The sequence below is a fragment of the Ambystoma mexicanum genome, chromosome 12 (assembly GCF_040938575.1).
Source record: "Ambystoma mexicanum isolate Mex_15411 chromosome 12, UKY_AmexF1_1, whole genome shotgun sequence".
In the NCBI taxonomy this organism is placed as follows: Eukaryota; Metazoa; Chordata; class Amphibia; order Caudata; family Ambystomatidae; genus Ambystoma; species Ambystoma mexicanum.
The window spans coordinates 677,141,492-677,160,123 of record NC_090936.1 but is presented as its reverse complement, the minus strand read 5'-3'; the positions used below and the strand labels follow the sequence as shown (position 1 = coordinate 677,160,123).

General features: G+C 44.9%; 1 protein-coding gene across 2 annotated transcripts in view; it reads right to left on the bottom strand.

Moving 5' to 3' along the window:
- The window catches only part of LOC138513043 (zinc finger MYM-type protein 1-like), a 244,457-nt gene that overhangs the window by 123,924 nt on the left and 101,901 nt on the right, over positions 1 to 18,632 (bottom strand). Inside the window, exon 2 of one of the 2 annotated variants that reach the window (XM_069627739.1) lies at positions 11,421 to 11,710. The exons of the other annotated variant lie outside the window; for it this stretch is intronic. The gene's annotated coding sequence lies outside the window, so the exon portion shown is untranslated. The remainder of the gene's footprint in view (positions 1 to 11,420; positions 11,711 to 18,632) is intronic. 2 annotated transcript variants of the gene reach the window in all.

The window sequence follows — 18,632 nt, the reverse complement described above, 5'->3', positions numbered from 1 at the left end:
ATCCTTCCGGAAAACATCTTGGAATTCTAGGTATTCAGGAGGTAACTGGGGAGCCTCCGAGGAAATTGCTGCCAGTGCAACACCAGGTCGAGGGTGACAAGTAGAGACACATTCTGGAAACTGAACCGTTCTTGCTCGCCAATCGATCTGAGGATTGTGCTTCTCTAACCAAGGAATTCCTAGAATAATCTGGAACTGAGGGGCCTTGATCACATCGAACACGATCTGCTTATGGTGTCCATCTTGACTTACTAGCGTCACTTCTTGGGTGGTATGCGTTACTGGTCCGGAGGCTATCTCCGTACCATCCACCGTAGTAATGACGTCCTTTACAGCCTTTGGACAAAGAGTCAGATTCATCCTCAGAACCATTTCATGATCCACATAATTGCCGATGGCACCGCTGTCGACGTAAGCTTCAATCGCATGTAATCGATCCGGATGTTCAGGGCTAATGAGGACCATAGGTATCACGAAATGCGAGGTCACGGAACTGGTTTTAACGCTCGGCAAGAGGACCTCTATTCTTGTCGGGCGAGGTCGTTTCCCTGCTCAGAGTTTGTGACCCTGGTAACTGCAGCTCCTACTGCCTTCTTGGCTGGTTTCACCGGACAGTCTCGAAGAAAGTGCCGCTAGTTTCCGCAATAGAGGCATCATTGCAGCTGTTTTCTCCTTTCCCGCTCCTTTTGTGTTAGTGGTCCTTTCAGGCCCCCTATTTGCATGGGTTCCTCGGAGTCTACTCCTTTGGTAGGAGTGGGTGGTTTGGAAAATACTCGAGCATCAAACTTGGAACGATCGGCCTTCCTGTTCTGCAGTCTGTGGTCAATTTGAACGACTAAGTCAATATAGTCCGAACAGTCTTGCGGGGGATTCACTATTTGGGCTAACACATCTTTGAGCTCTGCACGTAGACCTCTATAAAACAGCGTAATCCTTTTGTCCTCAGGCCATCGAGTTTCCACTATCAGTCTGTTGAAAGACGCAATATAAGCCAAAAGGTCTTGATTACCCTGTCGCAATGAAAGGAGCTCATTGTCCAAGGCCTGCCCCTGTGAATGTCTTGCAAACAGTTTTTCCATACTGAGTTGAAAAGCTTGAAAATCATGGAGAACCGGATCATCTTGATTAACTAGAGGGATCGACCAGTCTGCCGCATTGCCACAAAGGTACGAAAGCACGAAAGCTACCTTAGCTTGATCAGTTGGAAAGGCTGCTGGCCGGCATAAGAAGTGCAACCGGCACTGATTAATAAATACTGCAAACCTCTTTGGGTCACCAGAAAATCGTTCGGGCGGAGCCAGAGGTACATTCCCAGGTAGGTTGATCTGCACTGGGTTCGTAGAGGATGTTGAAGGAAGATTTGCCCCTGATGCGGGTAACGGAGTTTGTCCGGCTTGTGACTGTAGCAATTGTCTAGCGAGATCGTCTGTTCGCTCCTTGGAAATAATCAGTTCCCTTCTTAGAGCATTCGTTTCCTGACGGGCTGCATGCACTTCTGCTCTTAGTTCCCCAAGTAACTGGGCTAGCTGGTCAGTATCCAAGGTTTCCATAGCGCCTGGGTGGGAGTTTTGCGGTTGGCTTTGCGTTCTGTAACGCTCACCTGATTCCCGCAGAGGCGCCGGTCTTGACTGGATGAATGCCGTATCTTCAAAGGTGATGTGTAACACACGGTTGGCTCTTTGGGCTGGACCTCTGTGCACTGTATGTCTGACTCGAAGAGTAAGATGTCTGCAGATAGAAAATATGGGATTAATGAACTGGGGTTATTGGGTGCCTCTCTCCTCTTCCCTTTCTCTTCTCCTGTAGAACCCCAAAGGTTAACGCCCTCACCTTAGGTAAGTGAACGCCGAGCTCTCCATCTGCCTCGGGGCAGGGCGCCGTAACCAGTTTCTTCACTGGATAAGGGTGCAGGCCTCTTGACCTCAGAGGACTGCTGTCCGTCGTTAACTGCACGAACGGTAAGTTCTGGGCACTTCAAATGTCTTAAAAGTCTTTTGTAATGATATCTCTTGTTTTGCAGGGTTCCGGCGATGGCGGTAGGTGGGCTGATGGGAGTTGAGGATCGAACCAGCGTGAGGAATAGAAGCGCCAGGAAGCATGTAAGTAAGCGCTTGTAGCCTGCTTCACGATGCGCACTAACTGTCCCTTTTATCTTGCAGGTACAAGTTCGGCGCTTTAGAGAAGCTGAAGGGTGCTGGAATACCCACTGGATTCGGCGTGGGAAGGAGTAATGGCACGTGAGTAATAAAGTTGCCCAATGTCTTTAAACGCACCTTCTTTTGTCTTTCAGATGCGGGATGCAGCGCCGAAGGCCTCCGGAGCGTGCGAAGAGCTGGTAAGCTTTTGTCTTTCAGATGCCGGAATGCAGTGCGAAGACCTCCGGAGCATGCGAAGAGTAGGTAAGCCTTTGTCTTTCAGATGCCGGAATGCAGCGCGAGGCGTTGGTGACAGCCGATGGACCAGGTAAGAGATGCGCTGCCACTGAAGACCGTAGTGCTAACCTGTTCTTTCTTTGTCTTTACAGGTGCTGCTGAAGACTGGATTCCAGGATGGTAAGCCTTTGTTCCCTTAGGCCCAGGATCAGAAGCAGAAGACACGATGAGCGTTCTGCTGCAGAGAATGCAGAATAACGCAAAGCAAGATTCATCCATCGGGTGTGGTTTAAATAGCCTCCTGTAGTGCTTAGGTGTCTCCTTCCACAGCCACGCCTAGGTAAGAAAAGAGTTCCTGCTTTCCAGAAGAGTTCCAGTGTTCTGAACCTAGGGAGTGGCTCCTGCCCCACCCAACAGGAAAAGTAGTCCCAAACAGAAGAGGATCAGGGGTTCAACTGGCAGGTAAGTAAGCAGCATGGTCTGCTGCAGGTAAGTCCACCCAAGCATTATGAGCCCGGCGCTTCCAGCGCTGGGACTGGACATCTTTATGAGCCTGGTGCCACTGGCGCCAGGACAGGGTCCAAAAGGTCCCAATTGGGACTGGCTGGCACTCGGAACCAGGGTTATGGGTCTGCTTCCAAGGGAGTCGGGCAAGTCCTGATCTTTTGGAAGCAGAGATCATGACAATGAGTTATAAAACACAGTGTCCCGCAAAAGGAGGTAATCAAACTATATCTCCAGCGAGTCATCCAACCTTCTCGCTGAGATCCGTGCAAAATACAAGTTGTTCAATTCAGCAGAAACTTGCTTTGCCTCCCTCCTAACGCCAGGACTTCAGGCACGAACGAACGCCAAATGGCTGCAATCAGTGCGCTGGGAACTGATCCAACTGGCTAATGACACTGAAGAGGGATTCAATTTGATCAAGGTGGAACTTCGCGCCGTGCGCCTAATGACAATGCAGAACCAGTACGCCCTGGACCTTCTCACAGCAATGGACAGCAGTGTTTGCCGAAAAATTGGGAGCGCATGCCGTACATTCGGACCTTCTGAAGATGCGGATAATGGGACCCTCTCCCACGTCATCTCGGCAGTGCACAGCCTGACGGAGAGAATTTTGAAGGAAGGAGGAATAGAGCCGAGCAACTTGTTCGATAACATGTTCAATCGGATACCGTCCTGGTTCAGCATCATGATGAACATTTTTGTTCCAGTCGTCGTTTTTATTTTACTATTTTTCTGTGTGTGCCAACTAGGAATTCGATGTTGTGCGAAATCCACGCCTAGTTCAACAATGAGGATGGTAACAATGGACAAACAGACAACGGTAGCAACCATGATAGATGCACAAATACAGACTGGAGAAAAAAACCCACCGAAATACCGCATGACAGCTGTCTATCGCCAACATGGGGATAGGGTGGGTAGTCTATATCACACAACAATGAAAGAACCACGGGAGTTGCAATGGTACAGGGAAGTGTGGGTGGACCTGGACAGGGATGGAGGAATATATATGACATGCACACATGATGAGTATGCAAGAAGAGGGCAGAGCCTGAGAGGTGTATGTAGGGCTTAGATGTCAATAAAGGGTACACCTGCATGGGACGAGGCAGTAGCAGAAGCAGAGTATTATCGGAATGAGAATAATAATAAAAAGTAGTTTGTTACTTTAGTTGTAAAAAAAGGGGGGAATGCGTGGGAGTGAGGGGTCGTTTAGGCCCCCCCATACATTCAGCACGATGTAAACCACTTGCTCGCACAATAATGGGGGACGCCTCCATTGCTCGTAGGCATGCTAACAGTAGCAGATGTGGGCTTGTTGTGCAGGACACTTGGGCTTCCATTTTGTGTACCCTCATCTCCAACTTTGGACTAGGCCTCTCTGCGATAATATGAAAAGGCTTCTCTCCCTCTGCAGCGCTGCGCACACTGCGCTCATGGCCCCCACCTTTTCTCACTGGCCTGAAAGCTCTGCAGCTCCATTCTCATGGATGAGCCGGAATTAATTGAAACAAATACACCAATGTAACATTTTCACTCTTCCTCTGAGATCACTGTCCTATGTGTGAACCGGCCTGGAACATGACTTTTAGTCCATCCATCTCCACAAACCAGCCGTGCCCTCTTACCCCCGTTGTTGGAAAATTACTGTCAGTATAACCCTGTGCAAGGTATTCTTTTGATGTACCAGACGTGTGACCCTGCTGTGAAGCCCATCCGAGTGTGCCCCAAACTAACATCAGACCCCTGTCACAGTATATTGCACCCAGAACTAACAAATATCAGATGTCTTGTAGCCTCTTTGATGTGCCTGGACCCACCCCACAGTCAATGTTATCTTACTGACCAAGACCCCAAGCTCGGTACCTCATATAAGTCCCAATGAATAATGCTGTGATTATATGGGCACGATTTATAGATTTATGATGATATACTCAAAGGAACTGTAGTGACTATTATTTAGTGAATGTTTAATGGTAGTATCTCACGTTAGCTTAGTTAGGGCCCGCCCTACCTCGCCGCGACCTGACCCTCACCCGCCTGGACACAGACAGATGGACCTTGTGACACTCACCCTCCCGTCAACCAAGCAGCCAACCACGGAGGAGCAGCGCCTACATGCACCTATATATTATGGTCTTGTGTCCAATCATGATTAACTTTTGGAACATTTGTATCTGACATCACTGATGACGTTTTTTGCCCTTTTAATCAATTGTAAGTGTGTTGTTTGCCAGAGCGCTCTCGGGCAGCAGAGTTCTCTGGATGCTGTAAGTGATTTCAATCCGGCACTTCACCTAAGTCAATGCCTAGCGTGTAATGCACAACTGAAATCCTTATTTATTTGTGTCTAAAAGTTCTTTTATTCTGAACGATGTACCACTCATATCACGCCCCCCTCCTGGAACCCCCCTCCAGTCACACTGAACCAGGAATCAGGCTGGTTTGCAAAGTTAAAATATTTATTTATGTGGTTACAAATTTAATCACACTATGTTTAATGGGTATATAATAATCACCAATGGGGTGATGTAACACTAAGCAATCTCTTTAATGCACAAGGAGCAATCGTGAGATAAGGCAATTCAGCACAGAAATAATACTTTTGTGTGTGTGTGTTGAAATCAAATAGCAGTGTGGTTACTATTTCCCCCTGCATACCCCTTAACCCCCCCAATAGACAATGTAAAGAGATAGGAGGAGAGAACAGGTTTCAGGAATGGCAAAATTCAAACAATATATCAATCCCAATTTCCACTCAGCAACACAAGAGAAAAAAAGAATTGATTGGCAAGCTGTCAAAATGGTTTTTAAGGTTATCTGAGAATTGAATGTGAAAAAACACTAAATATGGTTTAAATTGCTGAACTTGTTTTAATTCTTATGGGAGCCGCTGTGGATAGTTACAGACAAACACTAGCAATTATTTGGTACTAAGAAGCAATGTGAAATCTTAAAATTGAGGTTGGAAGCAATCAAAAGCTGTTTTACACGTGTCTGAAATTCCCTAAACGCAAATTTGCGGCAAACTTTTCTGTGAGCGATAATCACGATTACGGGAGAACTAGATGGTTTTGGAATGCGGTTTTGGATGCGAATTAAAGCTGTTGATTCTAGCACAAAAACTGAATGAGTAATGGGTGTTTTAGTGGAGGTCGTTTTTCTGAGACAGGCGCAAGAAAGGGAAAACAGGAATGCACATTTAAAATACACATGGGATTTCTTATACTAGATTATGACTATAGAAAAAGAGAATGCCACACATGAATCGCCACAGTCCTGGCCATGGATCCTTCACGTAGTGGATACTCACTTTCTTTTTGGGATTCAATTTATTTATTCACAACACTAATGATTTATGATTTTAGAAAACAAATGAGAGAAACTTAGCACAAGAAAAGCTCTGACACATCAAAAATACTCCTAACACTACTGGCTCTGAATACAAAAGAGGATGGATTTAAGATTGGGATTGGACTAAGCAAGGTACATATGCTGGTGACACAGTTCTATCCATAGACACTCACTATATGGGTTTCAAACGGGACCGTCAGGATTTCTGGTCAGGGATTCTGGTCAAGGATTCTGGTTCTGGGACAAACTGCTGGGTACACCATATTGGATCTGATCTGCAATGGTTCTGGTCACAGCACGGCACCACTGGATTGGATCTTTTGGTTCTGGTAATAATTATTTTCAGCAGGGAAGCAGTACAGCACAGCCCGGCTGTTTCTTTTGTTCCCCTTAGATTTCTGGGGTGGTGCTGGAATTTTAAATTTAAGGCCTAGCTGAGAATGGTTGAGCTATATGATGGGCCTCTCTGCTTTCCAAGTTTCTGGAGTCTGGAGCAAGGAAGATGGATGGTTCTGTTTCAGGGTGCTCCACCAGCAAACGGTTAGTGGGTGAATCTGTGTGTGTCTTTTGTGAGTCTGAGTTGTCTCTATTTATGCTTATGATAAAGGGGTGTGTGTGTTGGGTTATCCTAAGCACACCCCCTTGCTAGGGATTGGTGAGGGTCTCCTCTCTCCCTTGATAGGAGGAGAATAACAGTGTGTCATCATGATGATGTGGTTTTACGAGGCCTAGAGTCCACCCCTCACCTCTTGATCACAAAATCTACTTTTGGTACAATACATATTTACAAATGTGCAACCTCTATAACAATAACATATATAGATTACATATTTTGTGTAGCAGATAACCTAGTCGCTGTAAGATCTTGTGTCTGCTTTTTACAGAATTTAGCCCCTTTTGTCCGGAACACAATGTCCAATTTCGGAGCAAATTTCCACAAATGTACGCATTGAATATGGGCATAAGTGTATGAAGTTTCCTGCTTCTATCAAAAATACATTTTGTGTAATATCACAATTTCCGCTGTTACTTCCTAGAACATGTCACAGAGTTCTGGCGCCTTTTGACCTGGGCATCCAGAAATCAAATTAACAATACTGTTATTTCTATAATTTTCACAATTTTACATAGTAAGTTATATGTATTTAAACAAAATGTTCTTTGTGAATGTCCAGTCACAAATGGCTGTTTGTCTCCGCCTCCTTCTTCTCCCTGCAGCTCAGAAGCAGTATCCTCCCAGTTCCTCCTCGGCCCAGGCCATTTCACAACCCTTCACACTTAGCCTTACTTTGACTGGAGGAAGTCCCTCTTTCTTCCCCTCACACTGACCACCCTCTATGCCCCCCTTCTCCTTCATCTGAAGCCAGAAACCTTGGAGTCATCTCTGACCCTTCTCTGTCCTTCCTCCCTCACATACAGGTCCTTGCCACCTCCTCAAAGGAATCCTTTCTTTCCTTACTTTCCCTGAGAAGCTCAATGTCTCTACAGCTATGGTTCTCTCTAGGCTAGACTACTGCAATAGCCTCTTCCTTAATCTACCCTCTTGTTCTCTATGACCCCTCCAGCTAATCCCAAATAGGGCTGCAAGATTTTTTCTTGGCCTCCAGCCCAAGACCCGCATCTTTCCAGCCCTACAATCTCTCCACTGGCTCCCGGTTACTGCAAGGATCAAATTCAAATTCCTCTGCATCATCCATAAGGCTGTCTGGGGCCTGGGACCATGCTACCTCCAACTGACTCTCACTGAATATTCTCCTTCCACATCTTTACATTCCTCCGGCACCAGCTCTCTGTGTGTCAAGCGCTTTGCTAAACAGCAAGCTGGTGGCCGATCTCTTTTCTCGGCTGGCTCCCTCCCATGGAACAGCCTCCCCCTTCATCTTGAGCTGGATCGCCTCAAATTCTGGAAGCTCCTCAAGACCTTCCTTTTCACCACCTCCTTCCCTCCCTCGCTCCCTCCCTGCCGCCTCTCTTAAATCCCACAGTTGCTGAGATTGGTTGCCAGGGCCCTTATGGGTCCACCGGGGCCCTGGCCTCCCTCACCCGATCGCCTTCAGCCTCCGCCCGCTCCCAGCACTTGATTTGGCACCCACTGGCCTGTGCTATCACAGGCCTGCACTCACCTATTTATTGGCAATTGACCGCTCACTAAGTCACTTAACAGCTGCTCACTCCCTAGCACTTCCCCTGGTATTCCTAGCACTTACCCCCCACCGCTCATCCCTTCTCTCTCTCTGAACATGCACACTCTGAATGCTCATAAGGCCTAGTAGAACCGCCTCTATCTGTCTGTCATTGTTATTTTGCATTTTACTCCCATGTAGCCTCCCTGTTCCCCTGTGGGTATTTGAAACACAATTTATTTGTTGTATAAGCACCTTACAAATGCACAATAAATAAAATAAATAAATACAATAAAACATATGCTGTTCCCATTTGAGCTCCACACAAACCTACGGCCGCGCACATTCACTTTCTAGTGTACTAGTCGATTTTCCTGAGCCTGAATTGTTTGGGCGGGTATGGGAGCTATACGTGCATCCCAGCACAATCTAATAGTGCAACATCTGGACGACACAAAAGTTACACATCGTTACATTTCACCCTTGAAACCTTTTTGTAGGGACACAAATATAGTATGTTTGCACAAAACCCATAGTTTAACTAAAACAAAATACATTTACTTTTTGTGCAGTATTAAATATCTTTATCACCCTAAACTCATTCATAAGTATATGGGTCATTTTATTGTTGGTTCGGAATCAACTCCGTTCAACAACACATATTCAGTTCTAGACATTTTCCCACATATGTACAGATATACACAATTTGGATGTAACAAAATAAAAAAGCTAAAACGTCATTCAAATTACAATAATAACGAGTTTATAGAGCTGTTTAGATGTCATTTAAATACCTATTACATTCAGTACTGTGTGGTCTAAAACCATAACGTCTATGTAAAATGACAATTATTTCTAATCCATTTTTAATAAACTGTTATAATTACCCTTTCTGTTACCTAAGTGGAACAAACAAAAGTCTCTTGATCTTGGAGTGAGGGGTGGGGGGGAGTCGGTGTGACACGCGGCGGGAAGGGACAGATAACATGGGTAAAGAAGGGGCAGGTTACATAGGCAGAACAGGCTGGTGACAGGTGTGGGGGGTGACACTGCGAGAAGGGCTGTTGACACAGGAACGGGGAAAGGTGTTGACATAGGGGAAAAGGGCAGATGACACTGGCGGAAGGGAGGTAATATGGGGACAAGGTTCAGGTTGAAGACACAGAGAAGGGGCAGGTGACATGGGTGTGGGAAGGAAGGGAGAGGCTGTGTCATGGGAGAGACGGAAGAGAAGGGAGGTGACACAGGGAGACAGGCGATGTAACAGAGAAGGTGACATGGCGGGGGAGAACAGAGAAGGGCACATGGCAGGGGGAGAACAGAGAAAGGGCAGCCAGCAGTGGAAGAAGAGTCTGGTAAGGGAGGAAGAAGGGTGGCAGGGGGAGAGTCCTATTAAAGAGTGGAGATGGGGAAGAAGAGAGGTGATTTTTTTTCTCCGTTGTTATAATGGAAAATAGCAGCTAGCACATGCAGCTCCCCCGGGGATACTACACAATCATTCACACCCGCAAGGGCAGCCAGCAAAGTAGGCCTATATAAGCAGCATGGTGGGTCCCTCATCCAGCTAGCAGGCCTGCTGTCTGCTGCAAATCTATGTGATCACATTGCCCGTAATTTCGCTGATGAAAATGTCAACGCCCATTACGGAGCGGAGCGGTGCAGTGACCATATAGACCACTGTAGCCCGCATCCCCCCACCCCACTCCGCCCCTGGCCACTTACCTTAACGGCGGCACACACAGAAGTGTGCCACCGATCCCTGCGGCGTCAGTTCCCACCCACCTCTCCATTTAATGGAAGCAGGGGACACCCCTGCGACCTTGGGCCCCCATTGCCACGACTAAGAGGAGCAGGGGACACCCCAGCAACCTGCGCTTCCCTTGGTCACAATAATGGGGGTCAGCATTTTTCTAATGCGCAAAGGCGCAGTTTTAGTACTAGGCGACCTTATGAGGTTGCAGTACTGGTACGATTCCATCTGCTGTTGGCCTGCTGTATACATGTGGCTCACACGCATGCCCAAAGCCCCAACATGTTTTAGTACAGTACAGCCCAGTGAAATCAGAGCAGTGCAGCCGTGCGTCTGTGCCTGCTGAAGTAAGAAGGAACGACTTGCCACAAAGAATCATCCAGACTCTCCTTTGCCCTGAAATGGCAGGCAGCCAGGTACTGTACAACATGGGATGTTTGCACTGGCAGCACTGCTGCTGGAGCCTGTGTGAGGCATGGCAAAACTGCAACAATGTTGTTACAGTCCATATGACTGCACCACCCCCCATGCTAACGCAGGCCTGATTGGCTCCTGGTGTGTTCCAAAGCCGGAAAGAGCTGGTCAATCAGCACAGAGGCTCTCTGGGCAGACTGGGACAGTCTGACAGAGCAGCACTGGAAAGAACGTCAGCCACTGTGCGGGGCACCCATGAGTGTAGGGCCAAATGCAGCTGCACATGCCTACCGCCGGTCATGGTGGCATGAACATGAGATTGGGTGAACGGTCCAATAGGAGAATGTCTGCAGAGATGGGGATTTAGCAATGCTAGCCCAAGGCTGAAAAGGGCCTATTGTACAATACAAATATTCATAAACAGGATCCATTTCTCCAAATAAAGCCAATACGTCTTTAGTAAAAGGGTGTTTGTCAATTTCCTACACGGCTTTATCAAAATGAATCCATTTTGCAACTTCCGCTGCGCAAAGCGAGGTGGGAAATGGATCCTTCAGCTCTCTCCTCTGCTGTCCCCTCCTGATCCCCCCCATATTGGGGGGCCTTTTGTGGGTACTGGCCCAAACTCACTGTGGCCGTTTCCCTGCATTTCTTGCTGCATTTTTTAGAGAGGGTGTGGGTTTAGGTTATATTTTAAATTATGCCAGCGTTGCCCAAGCTAAAAATTAACCAAACTTTTCACATGTTTTTAACAAAGAGACATACGAATTGGCTAAATAGTACTGTATTCTATATTAATGCATATTCATACATGTAAATACTTAGGAATGATGTCACTGAAAACCTCAGTATACAACATTTTGAGTGTCTTTCCAGTAGGAGCATAAACAAAAAGATTACCTCAGCTTGCCTGGCCCTTTTGCTTTGGAGTCTTATTTGACGTTGATCTCCAGCTCTTGCTGTTGTATTGAAGCATGTTTCGCTGCACCAAGCGGTTGTTTGGCTACCTTTGTTGTAGGTTCTCCTTCTGAATGAATTTCTGCTGTCTATCTGGCTGCATCAGCTTGTTGTCTGGCTTGTCTCTATTCTGATGTCTCCAAAAGTAGATTGTCCCTTTGGTGGCATAATGAATGAATTCGTTTTTTGTCACTAGGTTTGTGTGCTTCTTGAGTGCCTTTTCGACTAATTGCCTGGATTTAAATAAATAAATAAATAAATAAATAAATAAATGGCAATAGAAAATACAGGACATGACAGAACATGTCCTATAATAATTTAAATTCTGTGGGATTGATCCAAGTATGAGGAAACATTTTTTAATCATACTGAGGTGGTGAAAACCAGCTTTAGCCACCTGATTGATTTGAGGCTCAAGTGAAAGCTCCTGGGCAATCACTGCACACACACGTTTTACTGATTAGGTGGGCGAGTGGTGGCACCCCACGGCATACACTGTTGTTTCATCTAATTACATCACTGTGCGTTAGTTTACTTCATCGTCGTTTTCGTCAAGGGGGCAAATAGATGACTATGTGTCCAGGTGTGGAGGGTGAAGAAAGGTGGGAATGGGTGAGTTAGGGGGTAGATATGGGGATGATAGAGGAAGTATGGGGAAACCTCTCATTAAAAAAAGCCAAAGCCATGAGAAAAACAAAGATACGTAAATTACGACACAGTCATTTCTTTCAATGTAACAATGTAGATGCGTCCCAAGGAAGCACAGCGAAATTAGCAGACATGTTTGAATGATTCCTTAGCCTCTGCAACAGCTGACTCAGCCAGGACTTGGAGAAGCACTTGAGAATGGATCAGGTCTGTGAGAGGACAGATGTAAACATGGAAAGTTCATGGTGAGAGTGCCGGCCATTGGGGGACACAGCAATCCACTGCTGAGGGATTGGATGGAAAAGTGGGCAAGAAGAATGTTGACGGTGTTGATGAACATGTCATCTAGTCTGTGACAGAGGCTCATTCTGTAAGCAAAATGGTGTGGATTATGGTGTCGAAAGCTGCAGATAGATCCATGAGTATCAGAATTCCTATACCTCCTCCATCCCTTATTAGCCTAAGGTCAGCCAGAACTGCAATTATGACAGACTCTGTGCTTCCGCCTGGGAACAAAACGGCCTGCATAGGATCTAGGAGGTGCTCCTGTTCTATATACCACAAAATTCAAATCAACGCATATTCTGCGAAGATGGATTCATAGAATCTGTCTTAGATTAATATGGTCTGTCGATCCTTCAGCCCATTGCCTGGCACAACAAACACAGGCTCGGCAACAGCGCAGTACACTTTTTATAGCCAGTGTACGAACTACAGAGCCAGTGGAGTGTGGTGGTGACGACTCTTGGCATGTGGGGGAGAAGCGTCAGGGGAGATACAGGCCTGGGTCTTGGGGCGGGGGCATGTAGGAAGAGCAAAGACAGGTTGGGCAAGGAAGTATGGGGAGTGAAACCCCTCCATTTGCGTGAGTACAGGTGAGGGGAGGCGGTTATGATGGGTGAACCCCCCATTAGCGAGAGAAGGGAACAGTTGGGGGCGGGGGCGTTGATGTAAAGGTATTTGTCAGGTGCAAAGTGAGAGGAGTGATGCAATAGGCGGGATTGGACAGGTGAGGACTTGGGGAGCTGTGGTACAGTAGAATCACAAAGATCCCAAGAATCCCCTGTTGGGCAGAAGCAAGAAACGGACATTCCTTTAACTTGGCAGTATACAATTTAAACATAAATGGAAGAGACCAAATGAACCTTCTCTAAGTGAAATTACGAATCAAAGATGAAATGGGGAATGTAAGACGTTATGCTTTCCCTAGGAGAAAGGTACTGCCAGCCAAGTATGTGCTGGCCTTGAGCCTATGGAAACAGACCCTGTTGGAGAAGATATTCACAGGGAAGGGATCTATTGACGAGAGTTGTGGGTGTATTTCTGAACACAGGATACCCTTCTGGGACATCTTAAAATCCTAAGTGTAACAAAATCCTTTTATTCGTGCATTAAAGAGAATAGTGTTCATAAAAAGAAATACCACTGGTTTAAGAAATAATGATTTTCAGAACTGAGGTTGAAATGAATCCCTGCTAAAATGTCTACCAGTTCCAGCCATTAACTTACTGAATTGTACACTTTCATCGGGACAAACAGAAAACACCAGTGGCCAGTGTTTGTGACAGGCAGTACTTGCTCAATTGTATAGTCTTCCCACTCTTCATATTAGTCATATTATTAATCATATGCAAAGAAAAAACAGAAAAGCACATCTCTTAGTCAGTGCTATTCTTCCAACCCCAAAATAAAGTCAAACACTCATCATATTGTATGGAGTACTAAGTATTTGCAGACATTATAAACCATCATGTTTTTCTCTCGTGCCATCATTCTACAACAAAAGAGGAGTCCTACAAGCCTTTATGGAGGTATGCAACTGTGCCATTACTCCTCGTTCCAGCAGTTTAGCCGGGTAAGAGGGCTTAGAAATAGGAGGTACTTATTCAGATCACCCGAATCAGTTTCTTTTTTTATACAGCGGGTTAGTACCACACTTTTCAGCTCAATGTGTGAAGGAAGTCGACATACGCTAGCCGCTGTGCAAACTGTTTGTAGAAGCAGGCAAGAAGAGGGTCTAGTAGTGGGATGCATTGTTCTCAATAGATGCAAGTACAGTTTCTCTAGCTATATGGCTGGAATACTTCTAAATAGAACTAGATGACCTACGTAGTTGTACTAACCTAAGCAAGGAGTAGGTTTTCTAAGACTTATTCTCAATTTCTTTGTAGATTTTGGGAATTTCCGACTCAAACAACCCAACCAAATGTGTACATAATCTCTGGCTGAGATGCCCCCAATTGAATTAAAGTAGTTGTTTTCAAATCACAGATCAGTCTAAACAATACCTTTTGCTTAGCTTCAGCTTGGTCAATCTGTGGTGCGTAATGTAGCCTTTTGGCATTTAGTATTAAGGTCTTGTATATAGAAACGTGTTTATGAAGAGCAGTTTTACCAACTTCTGAATGCGGCATGCGCCACTTAAGTTCAAGAGATCGTTAGACCTCTTAAGCCAGGGCTATGTCTTGCGTAATCCAGTAGGTTTGTGCTCTGTTAGCCGTAATTTGTTTAAGATTCATGAGAGCAGAGCACCTCAAGTCCTTCATGTACAGCGCAGGAGCAGCAAGATAACTCGAGAAACGCTAGAACAATTTTTAAATTCGTTAGTACTGGCCCTGAGAAGGCCTGCATTGCCGAAGCGTTGATTTCAGGTGTATGCAGGTTTCTCTTCCAATGTTTTTCGAAGGTCATGTTTCTAAATAACATCTTAACGATATGACCTAGCCAGGGGTTATTAACGGAAGTACGTGATTATTTCGAATAGAAACATTTCGAAGACGAAAATGTTAAATTCTAAATGATCGTATTCGAAATAAGCACCCCACAGATAAATGGCTTTTATAGACGCTGCTCCCCCACCCCCTTACTTATCTTCACTTCCGTGGATGGGAACCGGTGCAGCAGGGTCCTTTTCTTTTTTTCTGAAAAAGTTGTTGTTTTAGAGGCTGGGGACACCTCTGCCACACCCGATTCCATTACAGTGAACAAGGGTGTTGGGGGACACCCCCGCAACCCTGCTTCCCTTGTTCACTATAATGAAAACCAAATGGTTGAAATGTTCGGCTGTAATTTTGGTACAGCCGAAATCCGATCATTTCAACCATTCATTTTTTTATTTTTTAAACAATGTGTTTGTGCAATACCGTTATTAACATTCTGTTTTAACTACTGGTAAGGAAGGGGAGATTATTAAAGCGAGCATGTGCTCACCAGTATGAATAGGTCCTATCAGCAGCTGCTTCATGTTTAAGTTTAAGTATTTTATACTTAAATAAATGTTCAGATGGTATTAGTCCTAAAGAGATAATAATTGTGGGTGAGCTTAATTGCAACTGTGACTGCGGGTCTGCGAATCAAAACAATGCTAAGGAAAAAGAGGATTGGCCTGGAATAAGATGATGGTACGATGGAATTTAAATAGAGTCAATGGTAACTTAACAGGTGATATTCACAACGCTTTTACATGGAGGCATGGTGATAGGAATCCTAGCATTCACTATATTTAACTGTCACCATGGTCGCTTCAGGAGAACCAATTCCTTTCACATCATTAGCAATCATTTAAGCGATCATGCATGGTTGGAGTTAAGAGTTGTCCTTTTAACATATCAACCTTCCTCTGAGCCTACAGTCTCAACTACCAGACTTAAATAGACTAGTGAATTATATGAAAAATTCAAGTCATGCTTGGCCTTCATGCTCAAATCTAGTACTATTAACTTGACTCCTGAAAATTATAACAATGAAATCCTAAATATTATGCAGGGTATTGGGGTTTTAAAAGTTAATTATCAAAGAGTCTGGAAGCACCATTTCTTTGATCAAATGATACAGGATCAGAAAAGAAAGCTTAGGCAAAATATGAGGTCTCTGAGGTGTGTGTCGGGTATGTTTCATGTTGAGTGTGTTGAAGGCAAACACAAATTAAAAACCCAATTTAAAAACTGGACGAAATTTTATTGGATGTGAAATAAAATCAAAAGGAGTCATACCCTGATAACTAATAATACTAAGAATTTCCGGTCATTGGTTAATGAGATAGGACATCCACAAACAGAAATCCAATTAAATTCGATTCCATTTTATAAGGGACATTTTTAAAGAATGTTGGGAACAATTATCCATTTTCAGATTAGGAAGGTGGGTTAAACATTTTATGCCAAGCAATATTGAATGTATCATTATTAAAGTGAAGAGCTCAAAACCAATGGGACCGGATGGACTAAGTATGTTAACATTAAAGGGCAATACTAAACTATGGACTTATGTCCTTTGTGACTTATTTGGGGCGATAGTGAGAAAATGGTTGCTTCCTACAATTTGGAGACAATGCTACATAGTCCCAATTTACAAAAATGGCCAGAAGGACAACCCTCAGAGCTACAGGCTGATTGCTCTGCTGGATTCGTGCAGTAAGATCTTTGCATCATTAGTTCTGCAGGACCTCAACCAGTGCTTTAAGTGGGCCGGGGCCTGCCGGGGCCGGGCCCCGGCAGTCTCCATAAAGTGGGGCTGAGCCGGGGCCCCCCGTCCCACACAACATTGGCTGGATGCATTATCCCGCCGCGGCCGCAGCCGCGACGGGAGATGCGCCAGTCAGTATGTCGGCCAAGCTGACAGAAGTGCCAGCCAGCCACAGCGACGCTGAGGCTGGCGGCACTTCTGTCAGTTAGTGTAACTCCCTCTGATGACCCCTCATCAGGGTCATCAGAGGAAGTTACTGTCCCTTTGTTTTCCCTCCCCAGGTCACTGACCCCCGTGGGCTCCGTGATCTAATATGCAGATTAAATCACGGAGCCCGCGGGTTCGCAGAGAGTGAAAGACGCCTCGGGCTCAGTGATCTATGTGCTCTGAGCAGATAAATCACAGAGCCCGAGGTGCCTTTCTCCGTCGGCAAAGCTTTATAAAAGATGCCTTGAACTGTGTACGTTTCAAGCCATCTTTTATAAAGGTAGAAATATTTCTATGTTTATAAAAGACGGCTTGAAACGTGCACAATTCAAGGCATCTTTTATAAAGCTTTGTCGACGGACAAAGCCACCTTGCGGTTTGTTTTGTCCGTCATCAACGCTTTATAAAAGATGCCTTGACTTGTTTACGTGTCAAGCCATCTTTTAGAAACATAGAAACATGTTACAAATATCTATGTTTATAAAAGGTGGCTTGAAAAGTACACAAACCATAGTAAGGTAAGCACACAAGTGTGCGTAACTTACTATGGTTTGTGCACTTTTCAAGCCACCTTTTATAAACATAGAAATATGTAACATTGCTATGTTTATAAAATATGGCTTGAAAAGTACACACACCATAGTAGTACGCATACAAACATATAAATGCTCACATACATTTATATATTTGTTTGCACACCTTACTAGGATTTGTGCACTTTTAGGCCACGCCCACAATGAAAGCCACGCCCCCAAACAAGGCCCCCCCCTCAATTTCTTACCCCACTTAAAGCACTGACCTCAACCAATGGATAGAAGAAACAAATATCATACCTAAGTTTCAAACTGGTTTTAGATCTGGTCTCAGCTGTACCTTGAACGAGCTAATAGCTAGCATACTGCAGCAGCGATCTTGTGCAGGGAAAGCACTCTACATGGCTTGTGTAGACCTTACGTTGGCATTCGATTACGTAGACCGTACAAGGTTGTGGGGCAAGCTCCATAAATGGGGGATCCCAGATGATTCACTTAATATCATAATAGCTCCCCACAGCAATACAACTGTGCAAATAAGGATCAATATGTCAGGCAATGTCCCCAGGGAGATTCCAACAACACTTAAATTGAGACAGGGCTGCATATTCACGCCACAACTCTTTAACTTATATCTGAACAACATGTTTTATGCATTCAATTGTACTCGATCCTTTGCACCTAAAATTGGAGACCTAAAGATTGGATCGCTTGCTTTTGAGGATGACATTGTGGTCTTTGACATGACAACTGCTAGGTTAACTCGTTCCTTTAGAGCATTAGAACACTACTTTGGCAACAACAGATTAATAATAAATGCAATAAATGCAGTGAAATCATGTGTAATGGTTAGCAGGAAGGGAAGGAAGCTAGTTAAATACAATGGTATCTGAGTGGCATACCTATCAGTATGACAGATAATGTTGTGCACTTGGGGTTTTCTCTTTATTCAACTAAAAGGTCAAAGCTAATTATGGAAAGATTGCATACCAAGACAATTCATCTGGCAGCTCAGCTGCAGACAATTTATGTAAAATGTTGTGCATTTTCACTGTGGCCTCTTGTGAGTTTTTATAAAGGGAAAAGTATCCCTTATGTTATTCTATGGGTTGGAGATTCTAAAATTGCCTAAATATAACTCACTGAACAAGTTGGAGGGTATTCTATGGAGGCAAACCTGACCCCTCCGAATTGTGTACCAATTGCTTATGTGGAAGTCGAATAAGGGATTCAATCTCTTGATTTGATTGTCCTATATAGAAAATGTATGGTACGGGCACGCTGTTGAGCAGCCAGCAAGATG